A 26,860-nucleotide genomic window follows, 5' to 3' on the forward strand; every position below is an offset into this window, starting at 1 on the left:
GCCCTTGGTATCAGCTCTGCTTTTCCCCGCTCCCTCCACACGCTTGTGAATCCTTGATCAATTATATATTATTATTGCTATTTTGTATCTTACACTATCCGCTGCCTCTCTTCACCTACATTTCTGTTATTCATCACCCTGGTGTGTGTGTGTGTGTGTGTGTGTGTGTGTGTGTGTGTATGTATGTGTTATAGATCCAACCTTGTGATCAGTCGCCCCCTGCTCCCCCCTTTCCCACACACAGCCTTCTCCCACCTTCATGGTATCGCTACTCCCAATACTGTTCCTGCAGGGTTTATCTGTCCTGGCTTCCAAGTATCGAGAGACCAATATGCACACTCTGGTCTAGCCAGATTTGTAAGGTAGAACTGGGTCATGATAGTGGGGGAGAGGAAACATTCAAGAACTAGAAGAATGTTTTGTGTTACATCGGTGCTACACTGCACCACGGCTGGCTTGTCCCTTCCTTGTGACCCTTCTGGGAAGGAATGTCCAATTGTCTACTGATGGGCTTTGGGTCTCCACTCCCAACCCCCTCATTAGCATCGACATAATGGTTTGTTTTGGATCTTCTGATACCTGGTCTCTGATCCTGTCGATACCTCAAGCTCCTTCCATGTGGGCATTGTTGCTTCCTTGTTAGATGGCTGCTTGTTTAACTTCAAGTATTTAAGACCCCAATCAGCGGTCCTCAACCTGTGGGTCACAACCCCTTTGGGGGTGGAACGACCCTTTTACAGGGGTCCCCCGATTCATAACAGTAGCAAAATTACAGTTGTGAAGTAGCAGCAAAAATAATTTTATGGCTGGGGGTCACATGAGGAACTGTATAAAAAGGGTCAGGGCATTAGGAAAGTGGAGAATCACTGCCCTAGATGCTTTATCCTTTGATAGCCAGGCACCATCCGCTTTTTTTTCTTTTTTTTATTTTTTATTATTTTATTGGGGTCTCTACAATTCTCATCACAATCCATACATACATCCACTGTGTCAAGCACATATGCACATTTGTTGCCTTCATCATTCTCAAAATATTTGCCTCCCACTCTAGCCCTTAATATCAGTTGCTCATTTTCCCTCTCCCTCCACTCCACACTCCCCGCTCCCTCATGAACCCTTCTGAGTTAGTTAATTGTGCCAACTTGGCCAATAAACACATGTGGGATTAATTGAAGGGTGGAGGGATAAATGGGTGGTGAAGCCTCGCCTTTCTAGTTCTTGGGTCTCTTGCTTTGTGATGGTTGCAGCAGGGTGCAGCTGTCTTAGCAGTTCCCTGCTTCAGCTTGCAAGACTTACTTCCTACAGGACATCCCCAAGGAGATGCTGCATGGACCTACCCCGATGCAGCCCTGGGTGCTGGAGCAGACATGTGGAGACCCCTGCTAGTGCTGAGATGCTTATTCGTTCACTGACTCAGCTTTCCTCCTGTGAGATGGAGGACTTTGTGGATTAGTGTTGGACATAGGGATTAATGGGTTAATGTTGGACTTGGGGACTTGGGCAGCAGTGGGTTGGGATATTTTCGTGATGCACACTTTCTTTACATAAAACTCTCTCTTATACATGAGTTGCTGTGGATTTGTTTCTATAAAGTACCCAGACTAATACACCTTCATAGATCATAAATTATTATAGTTTTGTCTTAAGTTACCCTGTTCGATGTTTCCCTCCGCCCTCTTCTCTGCTGTCCATCCCCCAAGGAGAAGGCAATACTTAGAATTGGTTCCAACTTTCTACCCCACATTCCCTTCACCCTCCAGGCATCGCCCCTCTCACCACTGGTCCTGAAGGAGTCATCTATACTGGCTTTCTTCACCACATTTGCTTATGCACCTATTTTGCCTTCAGCAGTTGTGTCAGGAAGGTGAGTATCAGAGTGCCAGGTTATCATAACAAAGTGTTCATGTGTTTAGTGAGGCTTTGAGTAGAGGCCCCAAGTCCCTGTCTACTATCTTAATACTTAACATATAAATATACATACATTGACCTATATCCCTATCATTATAAAATAACATATTTACATATAATCATGCCTATGCCCATACCTCTAACAATAGCTTTTGCCTCCTAGTTCTTTGCTCTATTTCCTTATACCTTCCTCCTATCCCACTATCCTGTTTGACCTTAATTTGGCTCTCAGTAATTCCTCTCGGCTACATAGCATCTTGATCAAACCCCACCAGGCATTCTACGTCTTCCTTGCCATCAATTTTAGATCTCTTGTTGTTCCCTTGTCCCTGAGTTTGTTGGCTCCCCATCTCCCATGTGACCCCAGAACCACCAGTCCCATTGTTTTCTCCTTAGGATTGTTTATCCTGCTTATCTTATAGAGATAGATAGACATAAAGCAAAAGAAGAAAAGAGGCTAAACAAACAAAACAGGCTATAAATAGTTTCAGGTCTGTCTGCTGACCTTGATGCATGTTTTCCAGTGGGGTCTGATGAGGTAGCCAACAGTTTTAATGATGGACTTTTCAGAAGAGGCTCCTGAGACCTTTCTTCAGAAACACCTCCTTGTAAATTTGAACCTCCAACATTTCCCTTAGCAGTCAAGAACCTTACCCACTCCTGCCACCCAGGCACCTCCCTGTCGGGTAGGTAGAGAAGTCATTGAGATGGGTGTGAGAAGTGAGAACACATTCCGAATTTGGTGATAGACATTCCCAAACATGTATATATATTATTGTATATAACCCGAAATCATGACTTAAATAATTAGGACATATCAAGCTCTTGTTCTGGGCAAAGAAAGTGAAATGAGGCTGCCAGGGAAAGTTCCCACACCAGAGGCTCCCCATGGTGCCAGATTCCAAAGACTTAAACTATCTGCCATGTTCTCCAGGTGTTTCTCCACCTCTGGAGGCTGTGGCAGCAGGAGGCCCATGCTCACTTGGCCCTGTGGAGTCTCCCCTGGCCCCTTTGAAGTACCCAGCAGGAGGTGGATTGGAAGGAAAACCAGGACTGCTGAGAGAGGCTGTGTCAGCACCTACCAGCCCCAGTAGGCTGCCTCCCGACTCATTGTGCAGCCTGACTGGGCCTTTGTTGCCAGAAGCCCTGGCAGGGGACAGTCAGAGACCTGGCCTCATTATGTGCCTGACCTTAGGCAAACCCCCCCCACCCCGCCCCCATGGGGTGGAAGGTTAATGTGGCTGTCCGCCTTGCAGGCCCAGCCCCTGGGAGGCCTCCTTGGAGGGACAAAGGACCAGTCCTCTCCTCCTCTGCAGGGCCCCAAATCAGCTGCCTGTCTGTGGTGCCCATTTGGGAGGGGCCTGGAGGCTGGCCTGCTCACTTTGATGGCTCAGAAATCTGGTGGGGCGGGGGATACAAGCTGCTTTCAAACCTTCCTTTCTCCCACCCTGGCCTAGAAAACAAAGCTGAGGGGAGCCACTCTGGGCTGCTGCAGGAATGTAGTCAGTCAAGGAGGAGGGGCTGGTGAGAGGCCTACCCAAGACCTTTCTCTGCCTTTGGACCTTGAAGAATTCCCCATATCCAGCACTGGCTTCCAAGTGGAGCTAATTTCCGCTCCTCATCCTAGCAGGGTGGTGTGGGCACAACAAGAAGTCAAAAAATAAATAAATCAGGAACCTATCAGTCCTGGCCCACTGGGTCCATTTATCACCAAGTCACTGGATACAGAATTGATGATACCCATGTAGAGATGGGCCCGGAGCAGGGGAACTCCCAGCCAGGGAGAGAGTCAGATAATCTGGGGGGAGGGGAATAAGCAAATGATTAAAATAACAAAAATGTTAAAGTCCCTACAGCACCTGGGATCATCTTCCAATAGGTGGGCTTTTTAGCCCCTAAATGCCCATCAAGTAGGACACTGCTGAGCACCAGGTAGAAACCCTTCTTTATATGATTTGGGGCCTGTGCCTTACATGCTGAACTGACACACTGTTACTGCACGCTGATCTTAATTTCACACGATTCTCAGGAACATTTTGGGAGGGTTTTCTTTTTTTATATATTCTTGAAGCGGACACAGGGGTTCCCTGTGGCACACTGCCCTGACTTCGGAACCAACAAGTCAGGCCACGCAGGGGAGTTGGTGTGTGTGACGGCATTGTGTGCTGACACGTGTTTTTGCACGCAGGTATGTCCCAGCGTGTACACATTGCCAGTATCCCACAAAAGGCTAGCGAAGAGCTTTACCTACGAGCAGGCGGGCTGTGTGAGGCTGAGGAGATGGGAAACAACCTGGTTGGCCCATTGTTGAGAAGAGATGCCTTTCAAGAGACAAAAGTGGAGGGAGGCAAGAATTCACACAGGCGAGGTAGGCATCTCTGTATAAGGTGCAGACTGCGGGCCCATTATCGGTGCTGTCTCCCCACAGCAGCATTTGGGGTGGGGGGTGTTTATGTGCGTGTGTGCACACGGGCTGGGCTGGCTCCACACTGTCTTGCCCAGCCAGGAGACAGCGCCGGGCTACTCACAAAGACATCGATTTTCCTCCTTCCCTTCCAGAGCAAGATCAGATGAGCGGCTGGCGTGACACATTTTTAACTTTTCAATGGGGTTTGCTTTGCTGACTTGTTTGTGTCGTGTATTTCTTAAACCTGGGATCTAATTGTGTCTTCCCTTGGCTACCACTGCCCCCCCCACACACACAGCCCTGCCCCACAGCCTTTCCCAAAGCAAGGGGGAGGGGGTGTGTGAACTGATTATCTGAGTATGCAGGCTGCTCCTAGGGCATCCTGGGCTCTCAGGATGCCAGGGGGTTAGAAACTGGGGAGGGGGGAATTAATTGCCAAGAAAAACCGAGGCTGAGCTGTGACTTTGATTCCATCAATTACCATTATCTTTCTCCGCAGGTCCGCCAACCATCCCTCGGAACTGGCAGTGTTTAACTTTTTTTGCCAGTTGTGATACCCTGTCAGATTTCAGGCGGTACCACGCCGCCTGCCTGGACTCCTCCTGGGCCCTTATCAGCCTCTCCCAGTCAGCCTGGCCCAGCACAGCTGTTCCAGGCCCTCAGCCCCTCACTTTATCTGCTCACACAGACCACGGCCTGGCAAGCAGCGAGCACAGTGCCTGCTCCACATTCCCCAGGAAGCCGGCTAGGAACACAGCAGCCCTGCTCCCAGAATCCTCCGGGAGTTCATTACCCAGCCAGGGTACCCCCATCTCAACAGCCAAGGTACAGGCCGCACGGCTCAGCCTCACCACCAGAGCTGCCTGCATCATTAAAACTCCAACCTTCTGAAGAGAATAAAGAACAAAACCACAAATTTAGATTAATAAAGCATTTGTTGATTCTACAGCAATTTAGCAGGCCCCTAAGAAACCCACCAGAGACCCACGGAGCTCCAGTAATTTTCTGTTATATTATCTTTCTTGTAAAATACTTCCCCAGACAGAGTCCCCAAAGGGGCTCAAATATCACTGTGACTAACCAAAATCAATGTGCACTCACCTATTGACATTTTTACATAGTTTTTGGATTTAGTATCCAGCCGAAAACACAATCAACTCCTCTGCCAAGGAACCGACAGGCACTTAGCTAGTCAGCTATTAGTGTTACAAAGGAAAAAATGCAGGCACCCAGGGGAGCAGGGCAAGGCGGCACTGACGTCAGGGGGTAATTGGGTGTCTGAGAGAAATTGCCAGCGGCTGGCCGGCTCCCCCGGGGGGCGCACAAAGCTGAGCTGTAACTCTAATAAAGGAAAGGAAATTCTAGAAAAGGGGGCTTTGCTACAAAGGCACCCAGGCAGATGCCAAAAATAGCCCTTTGGAAATAAATAAAGAAATATGGCTAAAGCATATAGATCTAAAAAAATTTTTTTTAAACATATAGATATAAAAAATAAAATAAAATCACCACAGCGACAAAGGCTTCTGGCCGCCCCTCCTTGGACATCTGTTTGGGGCTCATGGGCTCTCCCACCCACTTGCTCTCCCAAATCAGGAGCTTTGTAATGCTGGGAGGGGGTTTGTCCTCTATTTTGGCAAATAAGACATATATTTTGAAAGAACCTAAATTTGTACTCCATTCGTTGCTTACTTTGCGATTCAAAAGGAGAAGACATCGCTATTGTTTTGTTTACAGCTGTTTTTGTTTCAGGTTTGTGAGGAGTGGGGGGCTGGGGGGGTGTCTTAGAAAGTCACTCCCATGAAATGAATATTCCAGAGTTTCTTGCGTAGCCCTGGGATGCCAAGTAGAAGTCTATCCTGGGAAGTGGTTTGGTTTTGTTTCCCTTGACAATACTCTCACCCCTGAGGTCAGGGGCTGTGGCATAATTTGGGTACACACAGCATCTTCCCCCCAGCTTGGGCCCCAGTGTTTGAGGAGGAGCATGGGGAAATGGGGGCTACGCCAGCCCTGAAGCTAGAAGATGGGCCTGGATTCGACCGAGTATGGTGTGGGGGAGGGCTACAGTACTGAAGGTGATCTGAGCCCAGGAGCCCATCTTGGTCAAGTGAGGGAGGCAAGCTGGAAAAAAGAGATGCCCCAAAAAAAAAGAAAGCGCTTCCCAGGGTCAGTTTCTATTTCATCACTTGGGGGAGGGTAGGATAAATAGGCCCTGGATTTTAAAACGAAAGGAGAAAAAAGCAGAAAGCGCTCCAACCTAGAGCTACTTAGAAATGGACCTGAACAAAGGTCTTTGGTTAAAAATGTCAAGTCCCTGCCACAGGACCGCTTGCCTTGCCCCTTGCTGGGCTCCTGCTGGTGCCCCTGGCCCTGCATGGCCCACAGCTGTGGGCGAACAAAACCCCCAGGGCCTCCTAGCTATCTTAGAGGAGGGGCGGGGTTGGGGGGGGCAATTCCTCTCCTCACAGAGCACCCAGCGTGGACCCTGAGGGGGAACATCCACCTGGAAAAGAAGGGGCTCCTTCAGTAACTCCCAGCCCTGGGGAGGAAGCGGAGCTTAAGAACATGCCAGCCAGCACCAGGGCACCAAATCACAAACCTTGAGTCAATGATGCAATCGCTTAATTAATCAGCCTGCTCGGGATGGGTGCAGAGTATCTCTTGGAGCATCTGACCCAACCAGCTCCAATAGGCACACCCCCCTCTTTGGCCCCCTCAGCTGGGCCCACGGGACCACAGATGGTTGAGCACCGTCTGGGAGTCTCGCAGCAGGAGGGGGGCTGTGAGTCCCCGCATCCCTTGTGTGATCCAGTCACTGTGGCAGAAAGGGAGGCGGGAGGGGGGAGGGAGGAGGCAGGAAGAGGGAGGGTCTTATCAGCTACTTCGAATTTCTTGGCCTCAGAGGCTGCCGGTTATTTTCTTATCCCAGTCAATGAGACTGTAATGGAAATGGGGAGCGTCAGACCCCTCTTGTCAGGAGGCTGGGAGTGCCGGATTTAGAAGGAAATGAAGGCAGTTGTTATTAACCCTAAGGCATAACAAGTCTAAAATTCACAACTTGTAAAGACAGTATCAAAGGTGCGTGCAGATGGTGAAGGATGAAATCTTCACACAAACGTTGTATGGGTACTCATGGGTGCTTTGGGGGACAGGAGGGCACCCCTTATATCTGTTCCAGGCTTCAGTAGCAACATGCTTCCAAAAAAGTAGTAGGCAACCTTAAAATGCCCTGTTCTGATGGCCGAGTGGGAATGAGGGTTTGAAACCAATTCCAACTGAGGGACTGGACAATAGCCAAGGTTTATTTTCTCATCTTTAATGCGGGGGCGGGGTGAGGGGGGGCGGGGTGGGGTGGGGGGTGGAGAGAGCTCTGGGGGACAGGGAGCAAGCAGGCTAATAACTCAAACTGACCCAAACGGTTAATAATAATGAGGCGGGCTCACAGGACAGGGCTGGAGCAGCTAGCTCTAAGGAAGAGGGGAGACCAGACAGAGAGCCACTGCAGAGGGGTTTGCAATTACCCAAAAGGAAAATCATTTATTTTTAAACAATACCCCCTTGACACTGGGTGTTTTAAAGAAAACGCACTCTGGCCCCTAAAATATCAAAGTGAGATTTAAAAATAGAAAAGTCATTTCCCCCCCTTCTCAGTGCAGATTTTACTGTAGCGTTCTAGAAGGGAGATTAAATGAAGGAAGCTCAAACACACTCAATTTTGTCCTTTAGCAAATTCTTCTCTTTCACTCTTGCATGAAGAAAAAAAATCTCCCCACAGAGTTTTTCTCTTCTTCCTGGTGTGGATCTGGGCCCCTGCAGTGCCCTGTGTAATTTCCAGTTCCTCAGAATTCAGGTATTAATAAAGACCCCATGGGGACTTCCAACAATATAACCCTACATTTTGAGGCATTATGAAAGGAAACCCCCAGGGGTCTGTGGCTCAAATTTCTGAAATGTAGGCATTGTAAAAGGCACCCCAGGGGATGCCCGCAATAGAAATCTGCTGAATTCAAAGCATTTTGGAAGTCCTGGTGGGAGTCATTACTCCCACTGGAAGCTTTTTACAAAACATGTGTTGCTGACATGTTGACAGATTGCTCAGTGAAGTGTTTAGGTGCATGCACAAGGCGGGCCTTTGGAGACGCTCGGCGCTGCCAGCGAGTCTCCGAACGCTGGAACCGGTACCATCCATATTTCATAACAGGGGAGGCCGAGGCAGCCGGGGATGGCAGGAGTGTTCTCCAAATCAGAAGCAAGCTTCACACCCCTGCGCCAAGGAGCTGCTTCAAGTGGGCCGGCCCATCCTCGCGGTGCAGCCGGCTTGTGCAGCACAGCTGTGACGGCCCTTGCATCCCTGCCAAGGGCTTTACTGAAGGAATCTTGAGAGGACCTCACTGATCACTGGGAGGCGGCCTGCAAGATCTAACTGAGGAGGGTGGTGTGGGGGCTTGGGGCTGAGGGGACCCTCACCTCTGCCCTCCGCCCATAAGGAGAGGCTGGGTGGTGGTGGGGTGGGGTGAGGTGGGGGTTGAACTCATGTGTGCTGGTCTTGACAGCATTAAGCTCAGGAAAGTGATCTGTGACTTTAATAAGGCAGAAGGGCTCAGAGGAATTAGCTGCCTAGGTGATGGGGGCTGGAGATGGATGGAAATGTATTCATGGCCTGGTGGGCCAAGGGCCAGGCTGGGGCCCTGGGGAGGTCTGTTCACCCACTGGCCTCATGCACTCCCGGGCCCTTGTCTACAAAGGGTTGTGGGCTGGAGTCCTATGTGTGTATTCAAGGAAGCCAAGCAGCCTGACACTCTCTGTCTGTCTCTGTTTCTCTCTCTGTCCCTGTCTCTTTCTCTCTCTCTCTCCCTCCCTCCCTTTCCCCCTCTTCACTGGCAGGGCAATGGGTCATATGCCTGTGTTCATGCAATTTTAAAGGTAAAAGCAGATGGAATCTGATAAATGTGCATGTGTGTTGATAAGGGCCATGTACACTCACACACATTCCAGTGTAGGGTCTTTTCTTTCCTCTCTGCTCTTTGCCTTTAAGACTTTCGGACACAGGCACCAGGATGAGAAGCAAGTGCCTAACCGTGCCACAGACGGTGCCACCAAAAAACCTCATCAAGAAAATGCATCTTTAAGAAAAAAGTATCTCAATCGCTTCTCGGCCTTTTGGCTAAGATCAAGTGTAGTAAGAAAAAAGTATCTCCTTTGAACCGTATTATCCATTACAATTTCAGTTTGGTGGCCTTTTCCTGTTGGTAAAATTTTCAAAATGCATTGTGGGATAAAAATCCTTTCTGCTTAAGTACACAGCATTTAGGAGTGGGTGGTATGGCAGGGTGGGAGGCAGGGAGGTGTCCTGGGGAATGGTGGCAGCGTGTGACAAACTGCTAAGGCTTCTGAAACTGAGAGGCTCCTAGGCAGCTAGGCAGGAAGGGCTCAGGGCTCAACACATCACCTGCTTGTGTCCAGCACGGTGGCTTACACACAGTATGTGATCAGTAACCATGTGTGGAGAGAGTGAATGAAGAAACAACCATAACCCCCACCCACTCAAACTCATTCACAATAAATTTAAAAAAACAATGCTTAGATTCGGAATTTTAGTATGCATTAAAATAAAATAAAATTTGAACAGTGAAGAGAAACCAGGAGAGTGAGATTAAGTTGATCCAGTAGGTATGCTCCATTCTGTCCAAAGAAAGGAAGGATTGGGGGGAAACCCTTTTCTTCTAAGAGGAAGCCATGGTCCAGGAGGCAAATAGGGAGGCTGAATCCAGGTCCCAGTGGTCAACTTATCCAAAGGCTGCCTTTTCCCGTGGCACTCTGTATCTGTCATGCCCAGAGAGGAATGACAGAGATCACAGGGAATAGGTGGCCCAGAGATATGAAAAGAGGCAAGAGGAATCTTCTCTGATGGAACCACTGCAGAGGTTCTCTCCATCAGAGACGTCTCAGCCCCATGCCAAGCTCCCACTGAGGAGGCCAGGACTAAAGCATGAAATCTCAAAATGCGGACTCCCCCTTCTCCCGAACTCAGCGCTGCCTTCAGGGTTCTTTCTGGCCCCTTTCTGCTTAGACCATGAGGATCTGTGTATGTCTGACCACAGCCACCAATTTGTCCCAGTTGGTCCAATGCCTTCTCAGCCTTAGCTCTGAAAATGCCAAACTTCCAGAAACCTCCTCAGTCCCGGGCAAACTGGGACAACCGATCACACGATACACCGACTCTGGAACTCCGTCAGTGAGGACCAGCCAAAGCTGAAAAATAACAAGCGTGCAATGGGCACAGGCGTGCATGAATAAACTGCTTTGGTTTGTAAGTTACAATAGGTTTGAAGACAGTACCAAGGTTTGCATGTCACCACACCGGGAAGACGCATGGCCACGGAACCGCTCCTCGGGCAGAGCTGTCACATTGGGCATCTCCAATGGGAGTCAGTACTCAGAGCCAGGCCCGAAAACCTCCCAGTCCGCTGGCATCTCCACTCCCCAACAGAGTCCCTCTTGTTCACCAATACTGGCAGTCCCCAACTAAACCCAGGCCTAGAAGGTGCCCAGCAAGTACCAATGCTGGGTATGCATCATCTTTATGGGGCCTCCCTGTTCATCTTCTCACAGCCAGCCTCTTCCCTGACCAAGTCTTCGGATTTTATTTTTAAAGCTTAAAAGACAGCAGAGTGGTGGTGGGGCGTAGAGTAATGGTGAGTCCTTTCTGGGAAAGGGTTGGGGTAGATGAACTGGAAGAAGAAAAAGCCACACGAATAGAACTGTGCTCTATGGGGCTTTCAATGGCTGGATTTTCAGAAACAGACTGCTAGGCCTTCATTCAGAAGAACTTCCTGGGTAGACGCAAACCTCTAATCCTTCAGGTGGCAACTAAGCACACTAGCCGTTCACCGTATCCAAACCCACTGCTACTGAGTGGATCCACAGTGATCCCATGAGACAGAGTGGAACTGTACCATAAGGCTTTCTGAGCCGCGATCTTTATGGAAAAGCCTGCTGGCACAGTGGTTAAAACCCCTGGTTGCTAACCAGTGCTAACCAGCAAACCAGTGTTAACCCACTAGCTGCAGCAGTCTCCTCCTCTAAAGACTCAGACTTCCTGCCCTCAAGTCCATTTCAGTTCACAGCAACCCTAAAGGGCAGGGTGGAACTGCCCCTGTGGTTTTCGGAGTAGAAAGCCTCTTTCTCCCTGAGGCAGTTGCATACTGCTGATCCTGCGGTTAACAGCCCAACTCATAACCACTACGTCACCAAGGATCCTTCCATAAAGTGTAGATCCTTGGAAATCCTTCAGCGCAGTTTTACTCTTGAAAAGCTTTAGGGGTAGTTCTATTCTGCCCTATGGGGCCACTATGAGTCAGATTCCATTTGATGGCAATTGGTTTATGTGGTACTTACATAAATTCATGTCAACTTAATATATCAAAGTGTAGAAGTAGAGTCTAGTCTGTCAATCAGGTCACAGCTGGATGGTACCTCCTTATGGATATGGCCTTCTCATAAGGAGGGCCCTGAGAACCTCCCCTCCTCTCTGCTTTTACCTTCCTGCAGGCGAGCCACTCTGAGACCTGGCAGAGCCCTAGAGATGCGTCCACTGCCAAAGGATTCATAAGAGTTTACACCCACCACCCTGTGATCTTCCTGCATTCTCCATCATTGCATGTGGCTGCCTCGGTCTGAAGAGGGACCTATGGACAAGTATCAGACTTAGGATCTTGACTGGGATGTTTTATTGATGCATAATTACTTCTTGATATAAAGCTCTTTCTTATACAGATTTGAGTATCAGTGAATTTGTTTCTCTAGTCAACCAGCCTAACACAGTTTAGTTTTTGGAATCTTTATGGGAGCAGATCATCAGGTCTTCTCCCTCAGAGCCACTGAGTGGATTTGAACAGCAACCTTTTGGTTAGTAGCCAAGTGGCTTAGCGCTGCTTATTTCAGGAGAGTGATGGGAGTGCACGAGGGTTTGTTCATTCAACAGGCCTGTTCAGGAATTTCCCAGTCAAAACTCAGGCTCTATGCAAATGCATGAAGAAAGCAACACCTCCGCCCAAAGGCCTGTCTGTGCACAGTTACAGCACCAGGGGTGGACCTCTGGGATGATGTGTGTCCAATCCAGCTATAAGAACTGTAATATAAGCCTAAGGACAACCGTGCAATGGAATACAAGAAATCCCATTAAAATTAGGCTTCAGAATACTGTTTAACAGTACAATTAATAACCTGCTTACAGTCTGTAGGCAAGCAAGCAAAGGGGGGAGAAACAACATCGGTGAACAAGAAGGATGGCGAGATGGATGCCAAAAAGAGAAATGGTTATGTCTGAATAGTGAGCTTACTCAAAAACCAAACCAGCTGTCATTTAAGCAGCTCCAAATCACAGCGACCCCACGTATGTCAGAGGAGAATTGTGCTCCAGTGGCTGAGTTTTCAGATTATAGCTAGTTGTTATTTTCTTCTGTTGGCTTGTCTTTATTTAATACATGTTCGGCGGTAAATTTATGTAACACGCACAATAAGAAAACCTGTACTTTTTTCTCATCCATAGACAAGGAAGTAGACCCAGTGCTCCTACAACTACAGAGTAAACTGCCTGCTTGGGGGTCAGGGGACGCTCTGGAGAAAGTAGAATGGAGGCATGCTTCTCCATTGGGCAATGGCATTCTAGGAAAAGGGAACAACATGAGTAAGGACACACATACTTCCGAGTGCAGTGCTGGGACCAATAGGAAAATAGGGACAGACCTGACCAAAACAGGCTTCCATGCCAACCACTGTAAAGAGGTGACTACTGGTCTCATGGGTTTTGGGGCTGGTGCCCCTCAGAGAATCTGACGTATCACCACTCCCTCCCCATCCAATGTGAGGCCGTGGTTTGCCTTTGGACAAACTCGTTTCCAACTGACAAAATCCAGCTGCTGTTAAGTCCATTCTGACGAATGGCCACCCCAAGTGTCTGAGTTTAACGGGATTCCATCAGGTTTTCAATGACAGATTTTTCAGAAGTAGATCACCAGGTCTTTCTTCCGTGGTGCCTCTGGGTGGCCTCAAACATCCCACCTTTACTAGTTGAGAGTGCAAATCATTTGTACCACCCATGGATCAAACAGATCCTTAAGAAAATGGGTGGAACTCTAGTCCGAAAGGAAACGAAGTCTTCAACGTGTTACTTCAAAGCCAGTCACTTTGACAGCTGCCCAGAAAGCAGACAGGCACACTAGACCCAGTCCTGGCTCCTTGTACAGGTAGTGAGCTTTCAACCCACATTCTTGAGGGGCTCCTGCCTGATGGGGGCTCCTGACAGAGCCTGATGTGGATTGGGACCAGGGCCACTCAGCCACCAGGAGGCCAACTTCCAGCCACTGTTGAGGTGGCTGCCACCAAACTCCGGCTAGGTGTCAAGAGGAAATTAAAATAAATGACCCTGTCACATTGTTTATCATCCATTCATAAAATATGCAAGAGCAAGGTAGAAGAAAAATAGGTCACTTCGGTGAGATTTACAGCTACTTAGAAATCTAAACATTCACCCGAAGGTCTTCTGACTCCATCTGGCTTTTGAAGGCCAGGTCTCCCTGACCCAGAAAGGAAAGAGTGAGTGCAGAAATTCAAACCAGAGAGGGACACCAAGGACACAATGACATCAACGGCCTCCCAGCACAGATGGCCCCAGGCCACATGGCTACCAACATCCAACCCCCCAGAATAATCCATAGGGTGATCTTTTCAAAACAAATCAACTATATCACCTCTCACCATACCCAGCCAGTGACTTCCCAAAAGCCTGTCTTTCCTGCTCGCAGTATTCAAGGCCCTGCAAGATTGTCCTTAAAAGACTTCTCAAGCTGATCCCATACCCTCACCTCAACCACTCTGTGAGTTCCTGCCACCTGGTCCCCTTGCTAGCACCCTTCGCTCTCCTGGGGCCTTTGAATAAGCTCTTCCCCTAACTGACACCCTCTTCCCTCTGGCCATAGCCTTCACCACTTCCATCTTACTCACGCCGACTCAGGGCCAGAGTAAGACTTTGAGAGGTCCCCCATACAGAAAAAGGCAGTGATGGCTCAGTGGTAAAGAATTCCTCCATACCGGAAGCCCAGGTTCCATTCCTAGCCAATGCACCTCATGCGCAGACACCATCTATCTGTCAATAGAGGGTTGCATTTTGCTAGGATGTTGAATCGGTCTTCCAACTGCTCCTCATGATTCCAAACTAAGATGGATGGGAAGAAATCTACTAGTAATCGAGTTCCAAAAATCAGCCCATAAAATCGGTCAAATCTGCAGTTGATGATGGGGATGGTGGGGCACCAGGCAGTGTTTCATTGTGCTGTGCGTGCTGAGGTCACCAGGAGTCAGGGGATGATTCCACAGCAGTGGCCAACAACACTCTGACTAAACTCTGCATACACGTTGCTTCTCCCATGAGACTGGATCCCTGGAGGGCAGGAGTCCAGTTGTATTACCCATCACCATATGCATTTCAGGCTGTCTGGATGTGGCTGCCATAGGTTACGACTCTACCCCGACACTTAGCCAGGGTCTGGCACCCAGCTATCATTGTTGTGCACAATCAAAATCAACTCCTTGAAAGTGAGTTTGGTTTAATTTGGATCATCAAGTCAGTCTGACTCACAGTGACCCCACATAAGATACCACGAAACCACACTTGGTCCTGTACCACCCCATATCCCTACATAGTTGTGGAGTGAGCCATTGTGAGCCATAGGACTTTTGTCGGCTGATTTCCAAAACAGATTACCAGGCCTTTCTTTCTGCCTTAGTCTACAAGTTCCACGGTAAACTCTTCGGCACCATAGCAACACACAAGTCTCCATAGACACACAGTAGGTACCCACCGTGATGTGCATTAGCCAGGAATCAAACTCAGTTCTCTCATAGGGAAGGTGAACATGCTATAACTGAACCATCACGGCCCCTGGCACATAGTAGGTAGAGTCATGTCTGAAGCGACTCAAAGATCTTCTAAGCTGGGAATATGAACTAGAAGCTGGGAAACCACCTAGAAACAACACCCACGCACACACACAAAAAAACAACCTTCCTCATCTGGGTGGTCCCGTCGTGCTGCTGTGCTCAGCACTGCCATGGATACACTACCATGGTTCCCTCAGATCTTAGCTCCTAAGTTCCTGCCTCGGAAAGCCCTCCCTGACCTCATTCCACCTTCGGCCACAGTGCAGAAGCAGGGACCCCTCTCAGCCCCATCACTGCACCATGCAACTTCCCTGAAGCTTGTACTACACCTATAATGTCCCTACTGCTAACACGATTCCGGATTAACGTGTGTTCCACTAGCAACCCAGCAGCTCCACCATGGGGGTAATACCTGCCTTGCCCACTGGCTCACTCTACCTGAGCACCATGCCTAGAACATAGCAGGTACTCAATAAACATTGGTTGCATGAGGGAATAGACTAATACTGTGTGAATGAATCTGTGGGTAACCACATTCAACAAGAACCCAAAAAGGAGTCCACTGTTCAGCTCCTGGGAAGAACCAGGCCCCCTACTGCAACCCACCAGTTTTCCCAACAGACAATTATAAGACACCTACTATGTGCCAAGTCCTGACGAAACAATAATGATCAAGACAGGTCGTTTTCTTTTCCCTAGTAGAAAAGACACACCAAATCTAAATGCACCACATCCGTGTTATGAAAAGACGGGGTCAAAAGCTGTGGGTGCCAGAGGCAGAGATAAGCATCAAAATCCCCCATTATGCCTTAAGTCTTGTCTTCCCCCAAAGTATTCCTTGAGGTCAGGAAGGTGCTGTGCTCAGGCAGGTGCCACCACAGAGGCACACATTGACAACTTTCCTTGAAGCAGGGAAATTGTGCAAGTACATCCCTCTGAGGGTCTGCCTTCTTCGTGATGCACACACAGCTCTTGGGCTCCTGTTCCATGTCAGCATGGGGCCGGGCACTGGGGACATGACGACCAGCATGCCTCAGCAAGAAAGGCAGAGAGCTCAGAGGTTCTCATCCTTTAGGGTTGTGTTCTTGGCTTTGGGTTGTTTTTTTTTAAGTACTACAATGATCATGGAGGTTGCTACTGGCATCTAGTGGGCAAGGCCAGGCAGGGGTGCTAAATGCCATGCAAAGCAAGGCACGGGGCCTCCAAATGAAGAGTTAGCCTATTCTAGCTTCCACCCTGCAGTTACAAATGCTAGTACAAAGTTCATCAGCTGAAAGCTAACCAACAAATTTGGCCTCTGCTTGCATACAACTGCTAAGGATCAGTGAGGCAAATGTGTGGAGTCGAATAAGCTGTCCTCTCAAGAGACAGATGCCAAATACGTTCAGCAGCTCTTGCCCACAGAAAACTCTAACTCCCACCAAAGCCCTCTGTGGTAGTTATGTAATTTCATGTCCACTTGATAAATATAAGTCCAGGGGTGGAGATTAGCCTGTCAATGACGTCACAGCCTGATGTTGCCTCCTTGTGCGCATGGCCTAATCATGAGGATTCTGGGAACTTTCTCTCTTTCGACCTGGAGGTGAGCCACACTCTCTCTGTTCTCACTTTCCTGCTGTTGAGACCCTCGGGGAGGCACATAGAGACCTAAGCCAGCGCTGAGATGCTTCCACTGCCACGGGATCCACGAGACATTTGCACCCACCAGCCTGTGATCTTCCTGCATTCTGCATCATTGCATGGGTCTGTGTGAGTCTGAAGAGTGATTTATGGACTAGTATTGAACTTATAGGCTAATATTGGACTTATGGGCATGATCTGGACTGGGCTGGGATGTTTTCTTGCTCTTTGATATAAAGTTCTTTCTTGTACATATATGAGTGTCCCTGGATTTGTTTCTCTAGTCAACCCAGACTAACACATTCTCCTCCATTTCTCAGGCCATCCCTGTCTCTACTGTTTAACAGTCTTAAGCAAAGCCTACAGCCCTACCTACTCAGTGTGGCCCATGGACCAGGATGCTTGTAAGAAAATGCCAAGTTCTCAAGTGCTAGCCCAGACCTGCTAATAAAAATCTGCATTTTAAAAGGATCTCCAGTGACCCATTACATTTAAAGTTTGCAGAGCCATGCCTAAAGTCATTCCAGGACAGACCCCAGGGCACTAGATGTCCATCCACTTGCACCACCGGACTCCAGGCTTGCACGCCACCCTCAGGACAGCAGACCAGGCTACCATGCCTTGAGGGCTGTTGTGAACCCTGTTCCCCCTCCTCAACTCACAGAGGGGAAAGCAAGAGGGAGAACGCCACAACTACCCAACCAGGTGCCCAGCCTCCTCCATTAAGGAACCCAATCAAGAAGACTTGCATTTGTGCCCAGGTAAGTCAAATCCAAGGCATTATTTTTGTTTTTCCTAGAGGCTCATCAGCCTGAGAGGGCCCTGAGTACAAAATGAAGGCTGATACTTATGTCTTCTTCCCTTTCTCAGAACTGCAGCAATATCGGTGTGCCTAACCCCAGGTTGAACTTGGGGATGTTCTGGGGTTTTGATGCTAGTGTCAGTCCATACCTTCTCTACTAATTGGACTAAGTGTCAGTGGAGGTAGGCTCTGATCCAGGTATAGCATCCAGTGTCAAGCAAGTAATGGGGGAATGGTTACGAAACAAAATGGGATGGGGTGGGATGAGATGGGTGGGTAAGACAGGATGGGATGAGATAAGATGGGGGATGTAGGAAGGGAAAAAGCAGGATGAGTAAAGTAGGATGGTGGAATGGGATGGAATAGAAGAAAGTCTATTTTTCCATACCAGCCATAGAAAAGTGCTCCTAGAGGAAGACATGTACAAGAATGTTTACTGTCGCAAACAATTGGAAACAACGTAAATGTCCATCACAGGAGACCAGCTGCGAACCAGGGTACATCCCTGCACACAGCAGTTAATAAAGACTGAGGAAGATCTATATACCAACAGAGCAAACTCTCCAAGGCATAGTATTGAGTGAAAAAAAGCAAGTTGCAGAGTGATAGATCCAATCTGGTGCCGTTTTTTAAAATCAAAAATCAATACTACATTGTTTCTATGGATACACATATGCTATTTTTCATTGAGTCTAAGGCACCATGGATTGTAAACTGCATCATTATTTTATGTGCCACTAAAAAAGAAAAGAATGCCAATTAAATCTGGCAAGCTACTAATTGTTTGCTGCACCTTGATGTCAGAGATGTTAAAATACATCTTAGAATCTACAGAATATATCGTGTAAACTGGCAGTAAACGTTTTGAAGCAATAAAGTCAACATGGTAATGGTAATTAATCTGGGGGCAAGGAACAAGAAGACTTCAGCTTTATATTTGATGTTCCAATTTTTATAAACCCAAATCTATTTGTTGCTGTTAGCAGGCGCCATGGAGTCCGTCGATTTCTCCCACAGTGAGCAGTCCCTCCGTTTTCCTGGCTGTAGTTTTTACAGGAGTGGGTCACCAGGTCTTTCTCTCAAGGCGCTGATGGACAGCTTTCCTTCCTGGTAGCAGTGGAGCCCTGACCCCTGCACCACCAAAAGGTTCTCTATTTATGTCTTCCTGTGAGAGTTAACACTGTCTAGAAAATCTTTTCAAATAAGAATAATTTTGAATGCCTCCTCTGCTCCTCACTTAAAGGTAAAACCATGCTAATATTATCGGAACAGCCACAGCATGAGTCAGGGGACAAATAAGAACTTGGTACGATGACAGGACAGGGTGGGCTCTTGTGGATCAGAAAAGGCAACTCTGCAAAGCTGTGGGAGGAGGCTTTCAGGAGTCCAAGGGAGTGTCCGTGGGAAAAAGACACAGAAGCTAGTATCGGGGCTATTTGCCGGTCTAAGGTTTTTCCTAAAAGTGACTCCTTCATCTCCCCTCCCTGCTCTCTGCGAAAGCGAAAAGTTGCAAAGCCATACTTAATACATCACTCACAAGGGCTTTCCCCGGGCTCGAGCTGCTAATTCCACCTTAATATCCAATTCTGTGTGACAGGGCGAGCTGAGGCTCAGCCTACAGCGGCCGTGTCACCTTGCTAGCACACAAACAAAAATAGCTTTGGTCCTCAGAGCACAGTTCCCTGGCCTTGGGGTCCCAGGAGCTGCACAGGAGACGAATGGAAGCCATGTGCAATATAAATACATAACGAACAAAGAGACTCCACGAAAACATCCTTGACCTTCCTGCCTTTCTTGGACCTCGCTGCTGCCATGAGCCACAATGAAGCCAAAAATGGAATGCCACTGTTGAAAGGAGTGACGGCCACAGTACTTTGCGTTGCCAATTTCTCTGGTGGTTAAGCAGTCAATGGCATTAATGGGAATGATAATGTTATGATAATGGTAATGATAATCAGCTCTCCATGTATGCAACAACGTTTGGGCAGCACAGCGGCGATCTGAACGTACACCTACTAGGAGGCAGGCTTGCATCTGACAAATCTGTTCCTGTTTTCACAATCAGTAGCATCCTTGACTGTCAACGTGGCCTGGGAAAGGGAAAGCCCAAAGCCAAAACCCCTGGCGCAACCTGACAAACTCCAGCTCCCCCAAACAAATCCGCAAAGCAAGCTTCTTCTCTTGAAAACTGGTATTTGTCCCCGAGGAGTCCCTAGTGGTGCAAGCAGTGTTCCCAAAAGGTTGTTGGTTTGAGTCCACCCGTATGTTCCTCAGAAGAAAGGCCTGGTGATCGCCTTCTGAAAAATCAGCCATTGAAAATCCTCTGGGGAACACTGTTACCCTGCCACGCACAGGGTCATCATGAACCTGGGTTGACTTGTGGCAGCTAATTTTTTTAAAGTTAGTCTCCAAAATTTCACATCTCACCAAGAGATCTTCCACATGAGCCATGCTGTCATGGAGCAGGGGTGTGTAATAGAATTTCTCCAACGGACCCTCCAAATTCACTCTCCACCATCTCTGCCTGCTCTGGACCCAGAAGGCTGGCTTGTAGGACCGACACCACCAGGGTCCTCCCGTTTCTGGGTTCCTACTAGGTTCAGCCAATGGGAGTGTCTGAGAAGAGTGGTGGGTGGAAGCAGCCAGTAGTTGGGTCAACTACTCTTCTGACTCCCCCTTGGCTGAACTGCCACTCCCAAAGATCACCACTTGGTGATGTGCCTTCCCTCTCCCAGCACGTTCCTACCCTTCTTGCCCTGCCAGATTCTCCAGTGTGGGGAGGATGGCCCTCACCATGCTCCCCAGCATCCCTTCACCCTGCCCACCGTAATAAATGGGCCCTTATTAAATGTTCCTCAATCACCCTGTTGGAATGCACCATCTGTTTTCTGCTGGGACCCTGACTAAGGGGGTATTGTTGAGACTTTTTAAGTAAACATGTCAACAAGATGTTTGTGAGGGCTGTGATAAAAAGACGTTGGAGAGCGCTGGGTGAAATAAGGGACCAGAGTGTTCAGTGAGGAACTGAGAAGTCAGTGATCAGACGCTGGGTCTGCAAAAAAGGGGGTCAAAGGGCAAAGCCTTTCTATAATTGACTCCCCACCATGCCACCACCCATCAGCCAGTTTGCCCTAATGAGCTGGTGGTTTCCTGCTTCTGTGCTGTTAGAAGCTATAGCAGAAGGGTAACCCATGGTGGACAGAGGAGTCCTGCTGGCATAGTCAGTTATATTGACTGAGCTGCTGACTCCAAGGTCAGCAGTTCAAACCCACCAGTCAATCCATGGAAGAAAGATGAGGCTTGCTGCTCCTGTAAAGATTTACAGCCATGGAAACCCTCAGGGACAGTTCTACTCTGTCCTGTAGGGTTGCAATGAATCGAATTTTGTTTTTCAATCGCTTGTGGATCACAACAGAATTTTCTCTAATATAGTTCTGGGAGACAAGTCCCTCAGGTTAGAAGGCACTCAAACCACACAGTGGCCGCAACGAAAGTCTTGAGCACACCAGCACCGAGGAAGATGGGCCACCATGACTCAGAGGCAGCCCGATGGCAACTAGCAGCCCCCACCAAGCAGGGCACAGGCCTCATGCAGGGTCCGCAAGCCCTGCCCTTTGCGACCTGGCTGTGTGGACAGCAGTGATAAAAGCACTATTGCACTGCCACAGGGAAAACAAACTAGAGCTTCAGTCAAGAAAAAAAGAAGGAAATCGGACGTGGGAGCACATGAATGCCGTCTCTTCTTAAAGTCCAAGCACTGGTTCTTCTCTGTACTACTCCACCGACGCTTCTTCAAATTCCATTCTCTGGAACCTGAGATCCCCCCACTCTGTATAAACATTTCTACTCCCATGAGACTGGATCCCTGGAGGGCAAGAGTCCAGTTGTATTATCCATCACCAAGTGCATCACACGCTGTCTTGCCGTGACCTCCCATAGGTTACGACTATATCCCAACACCTAGCCAGGGTCTGGCACACAGCTGTCTTTGTTGTGTACAGTAAACACAATGGAAGTGAGTTTGGTCAGTCTGACTCACAGTGACCCCACACATGATGGAATGAAGCCACACCTGGTCCTGTACCACCCCCATATGCCTCCACAGTTGTGGAGTGAGCCATTGTGATCCACAGGGTTTTTGTTGCCTGACTTCCATAACAGGTCACCAGGCCCTTCTTCCTGGTCTTAGTCTACAAGTTCCACTGCATACTGTTCAGCACCACAGCCACATACACGTCTCCATGGACACACAGTAGGGACCATCTGTGAGGTGCATTAGCCAGGAATCACTCAGTTCTCCTATATGGAAAGTGAAACTGCTATAGCTGAAACATCACTGCCCTGGCACATAGTAGGGTAGAGCCATGTTCAAGCTGCTCAAAAATCTTCTAAGCTGGGACTAGCTGAGAATATGAGCTAGAAGCTGGGAGACCAGCGGCCATGTAAGTGTCTCTCCTCCCGGTCTTTACTCTCAAGCACCTTCCTCTCACTCTTCCCCTATGCAGCCCCCACCTGCACCCTCAGAGGAGGCAGGGTCAACTCCAGCAGATGCAACTCTGTCATCCCTGTCATTCAGTCAAGGCCAAGACGTCCAGTAGCCAACTTGGGCATAGGAGGCATCTTGTTTTTCATGCCAGTCACCCCCTCCCCTGCACAAGTACCCTGTCAGTCTTAATCTCCCCTTTATAAGCAAGCAGGAGCCCCATAGAGCAATAGTGTCATTTCTAAATGCAGCCAAATTTTAGCCAGTCACTTCCAAAATAAGGCTATTTAACACAAAATGAGGCATTTTATAATCCCCTGTACGTATGTTTTTCCCAGAGTTGGCACCCGGAGTATTGAAAAACACTGCCAGGAAATGCCAGCCATTAGTTTAGCTTTTTTCTAGACTAGTGCCAGAGCTGACTTCCGATTTTTTTGCTCTTTTCCTGGTCCATGGCCCTCCTTGCCCCAAGTGTTTGTTGTGCAGGTTGAGCTGCGCATGAGGAGACCAGGAAGCCTGGTGTCGGAGAAGGGGAACCAGCCTGCGTGCACTGGCCCCCTGCTGACTGCATGCCTCGAACTGCACACCCCAGTCAGCGGGAGATACATTTGGTTAGTTTCTCTTTTTGTTTGGGGGTGTTCTCTATTTTTCTGTGTTAGGGTGTCTATCATTTTAGGGATATTAGACACAGAATATTAGATTTCGGAGGAACCTGTAAAACTCCACCAGTGCCAACCCCTTGACCCCTAGACTCACCATCCCACCCCCACCAGCCCCTGTGGCATCATCAGCTAGAGGATTGAAAGGCTCTTGTCACATCACATGTTACTGGCACCTGAACTACTGGTCAGAATGGATGTCCCCGCAGCTTCTAGATTTGGCCATAATTCTATCCCCTGGAGGACCAATACCAGTGGAGAAAGGGGCCAAGGAACTTCCTCCTTAGCCTCCCTACCTGCTGTTTTTTCCCCCATGAATACAGCCTCCCCTCAGTAGCACCTCCAGCGGTATATATGTTTTACTACTACTATTCACAGCCACAGAGTTGATTCTAACTCATAGCAGCCCTTTGTCTTTTCCACGGGCAATAAGGAAAAGATCAACCACTGGAAGTGTACCACACCTCGTAGGAACAGACTCCAACGGCATTGGTCGGACGAAAGAGCTATCCAGTCCACCTCCTACCAGCCCTGAGGTCAGGTTTCCTACTGCGGGATCTTTGGTATCCTAAGATAAATGGCTTACATGTCTTTCCTCTTTGAGTCCGCTTTTCTTCTGTGACAGCACCCAGTTTCCTCTGGGAAACACATCTGGGTCTTCCATTCAGAGCACTTACTTGACTGCACTGACCTGAGCCAAAAGTCAATACAGCATGCAGCAGAATTAGGAGATGCGGAAAAGTGAATCCCAAAGCCTTCATGGGAAGCCCAAGCTACATGCAGCCTCCTGCACCTCCTGAGTCTATGCGCATGAGCCCTTAAATCCCTTGTTGATTTAAGTGAGTTTTGGTTTGGTCACCGGCCACCACCCGGAATCCTAGCTTCCCAAGTAATCTGCATGACTTGAGGCGGCCCCCTGAACCTCCCTCTCCCATGTGGTCTTTCCAGGAACACATAAAATAATACGGTCACTTCTTCACCTTGCTTCCGTTGGGCAGTGAATAGCTACTTGCTCTTCTCTCTCATGTTGACTCTGTGGGCCTGGGGCAGGACTCATATACACCATAGAGGAAATCAACACATTCTTCCCAGCAAAAAGACCTACGTAAGAATTAGTTTAAGATTGTCCAAAAAAAAGAATTAGAAAAGATTCTCCATGCACAGATGCCCCTTTGCCATGAGGGCTGGATGGTGCCCAGCTAACATAACTGAATGTTTTGATCCAAGGTGCCATAGAAGAATCTTGGTCCAAAAGGTGGGAAGGTGGGTGGGATCTAGAAGCAAATTTCAAATTCTTGAAAAATCCAGACTTTCTGGAGCCACTGAGGCTAGCTAAACCACTGAAACTATTGCTTAGAAACCAAAATCATCCCATGAAGTCTTCTTTAAACCACACAATAGTTTAGCAATTGAATTAGTAAAGAGTGTCTGCCTAAACAACAGTAAGTAGAAGGACTATACAGGAAATGTAGGGCAGGGAGTTCACGTTCATGGAGTAGGAATAATTTAGGAACGGAGAGTGAGAATGGTTTCCCTATCTGAAGAAAACAATCCATGTCACTGGATTGTGCTTGCAGAAATCCGTGGAGTTTGTTCTACAATGTATAGGCTCAACAACAAAATAAAATAAGTTAGGGGGAAAAGGGCTTCTTTCATAGTCTAAGTTAACAAAGATGCTCTGAGAGTGTAGTGGTTACTCGTTGAGCTGTGATCTACATGGTCGCCAGTTCCAAACTGCCAGCAGCTCCATGGGAGAAAGGCTGGGTTTTCTGCTCCCATAAACAGTTACATTCTTGGAAACCCACATGGGGTTGTTATGAGTCAGCACTGACTCACTGAGAGTGAGTTGGGTTTTTTGAAGTTAACAAAAGCCCAGGTGCTCTGAAATGTCAGCTGTACATGAGCAGGAATTACGCTTTACTTACTACTCAATTTTCATAGAAAAGAAATCCAGCTAGTTACCAAGAAGTCAATTACCAAGTGTGTCAGAGTAGAAATGTGCCTCACAAGGTCTTTCTTTAATGGTTGATTTTTCAAAAGCAGATCCCCAAGCTTTTATTTCAAGGTACTTCTGGACTTGAACCCCCAACCTTTCAATTAACAGTCAAGCATGTTTATCATTTGCACACCCCAGCAACTCTGGTATTGCGTCAGTTCTAGCTCATAGTGGCCCTGTTACAGCAAAAGGAAGGACTGCCCAGTCCTGCACCATCTTTATGATTTTTACAGTATTTGTTGTATTCAATGTGGCAGCGACTGCATCAATCCATCTTATGAAGCATATAGCAGTCTCCCAGAACGTCTTCCTCTTTTTCTCGGATCCTTACTTTACCAAGCATGATGTCTTTTCCCAGAAACTGGACCCACCTGATAGCAGGTATTTACACACTTTCATTGAGTAATTCCATCTTATGGGGACATTATAGAACAGAATAGAATCACCCCTTTGTGTCCAGAGGCCATACATTTTTATGGGCGCAACCAGCCTCATCATTCTCCCATGGAGCAGTTGGTAGGTTCAAACTGCTGACTTCACGGTTAGCAGCCCAACTTGTAACTCATGATATCACCATAACAGGTGCTTTCAAAAAGTTATTCAATAAATGGAGTGAATGAATGCAAGTAGTCAGTGGAGGTTGTAATTCTAAGGAGCATATTTTCTTTCCCTTGGATCTACACTGCTTTGTTCCTCTGGGTGGTGGGTGTTTCAGACAGACCAGGCTGTGGATCGTTCGAGGGGTCATATTGATCAACCATATAATCAATTCATCCCTCATGTGATGGATGGAACTACTTCTCTTTCGTGAGACATGTGATGTTGGCTAGTATTGATGATTTCTCAGGTCTTATATGGTCCGTGAGCTGGCTGTTCCCCAACCCGGTTGTAGACAGTGGGATAGAGGGAGAATTCATCAATAGTTTATAGCTATCAAAAAGAACCGCATAGAACAACTCTCCTTCTACTTGGCTCTTTTATCCCAAACCTATCCAGGTTAAGATCCCTGCTGGACACTCTTCCTATCTTTCTCTACTGGAGTTTCTCAAAGCCTTTTCAAGCAGGATCCAAATTAGCACCAATACCAAGAAAGAAAAGTAGTAAGGCTCTACAGAGTCACCTTTTTCTTAGGTGCTCTTAGATGCTCATAGTGACCCTTTATAAAACCGAGCAAAACACCTCCCAGTTCATGTCATTCTCACCATTGTTCTTGTGTTTGACCCCATTCATGCAGCCACTCCTTCACCCCTATGAGTCCAAATTTACTCAATGGCAGTGAGGTAATACAGGCAGTGAGGTATTATAGGCAGTGAGGCGGGGCAAGGGATGCTGGACTCATGAAAGGGTTGGTCCGGATGGGAAAACGAAAAAAGTATTGAGTCTACAAAAGCTCCTTGTACATGACCCTGACTTTGCTCGGTGACATTAAGGGTTTATAGTTAGACAAGTATCCCCCACTTTTTGAATCACTTTATACCATTTCACTTCTCTGAAAGACCTACATTAGTACCAGTCTTTGCTAACCAGAAGAAATATAAAGAGGATTTTAAGCTTTAGCTGGGGGAGGGGGGAGAAGAGCAAAACTAAACTTCAACAAGTCATTATAGAGGTAGTACACATCCCAGCATCGAGAGAGGTGTCACCAAGCTCCTTCCCTGGGAATTCTCAGAATATCAGCATCAAGCTGCCACACCTTTGAGCTATGTGTGCAAACCCTACTTGACAGATTATTTTCTAGGTCTTGGAACACTCAAAATGTTCCCCTTCTAAATGAATGGCCATTGCTTTCTTTGCATCATTCCACTTAGGCTTTGGTTAGTTGGGGTAATCTCTACATGCTTGGTGGTGGTATTGGGGCAAGTAAATTCTGACAAATGTTAATCCCATGTGCACAGTGTAGAACTGCCTCATTGGGTTTCTTTGATTGTAATCTTTTTTTCTAATCATTTTATTAGGGGCTCATACAACTCTTATCCCAAACCATACATACATCAATTGTGTAAAGCGCATTTGCACATTCATTGCCCTCATCATTCTCAAAACATTT

At 47.8% G+C, this 26,860-nt stretch overlaps 1 protein-coding gene and 1 non-coding gene across 3 annotated transcripts in view; one reads left to right on the top strand and one right to left on the bottom strand.

Moving 5' to 3' along the window:
* Positions 1–26,860, bottom strand: part of ZNF423 (zinc finger protein 423) — a 362,848-nt gene that overhangs the window by 239,171 nt on the left and 96,817 nt on the right. The gene's annotated exons all lie outside the window — the stretch shown is intronic.
* On the top strand, positions 9,457–9,640 carry LOC115870781. Its single transcript, XR_004046909.1, has one exon. It is a non-coding gene; the product is annotated as a U2 spliceosomal RNA (small nuclear RNA).

Source organism: Echinops telfairi, unplaced genomic scaffold (genome assembly GCF_000313985.2).
Source record: "Echinops telfairi isolate 266 unplaced genomic scaffold, ASM31398v2 ScPeMD7_2291;HRSCAF=2852, whole genome shotgun sequence".
In the NCBI taxonomy this organism is placed as follows: Eukaryota; Metazoa; Chordata; class Mammalia; order Afrosoricida; family Tenrecidae; genus Echinops; species Echinops telfairi.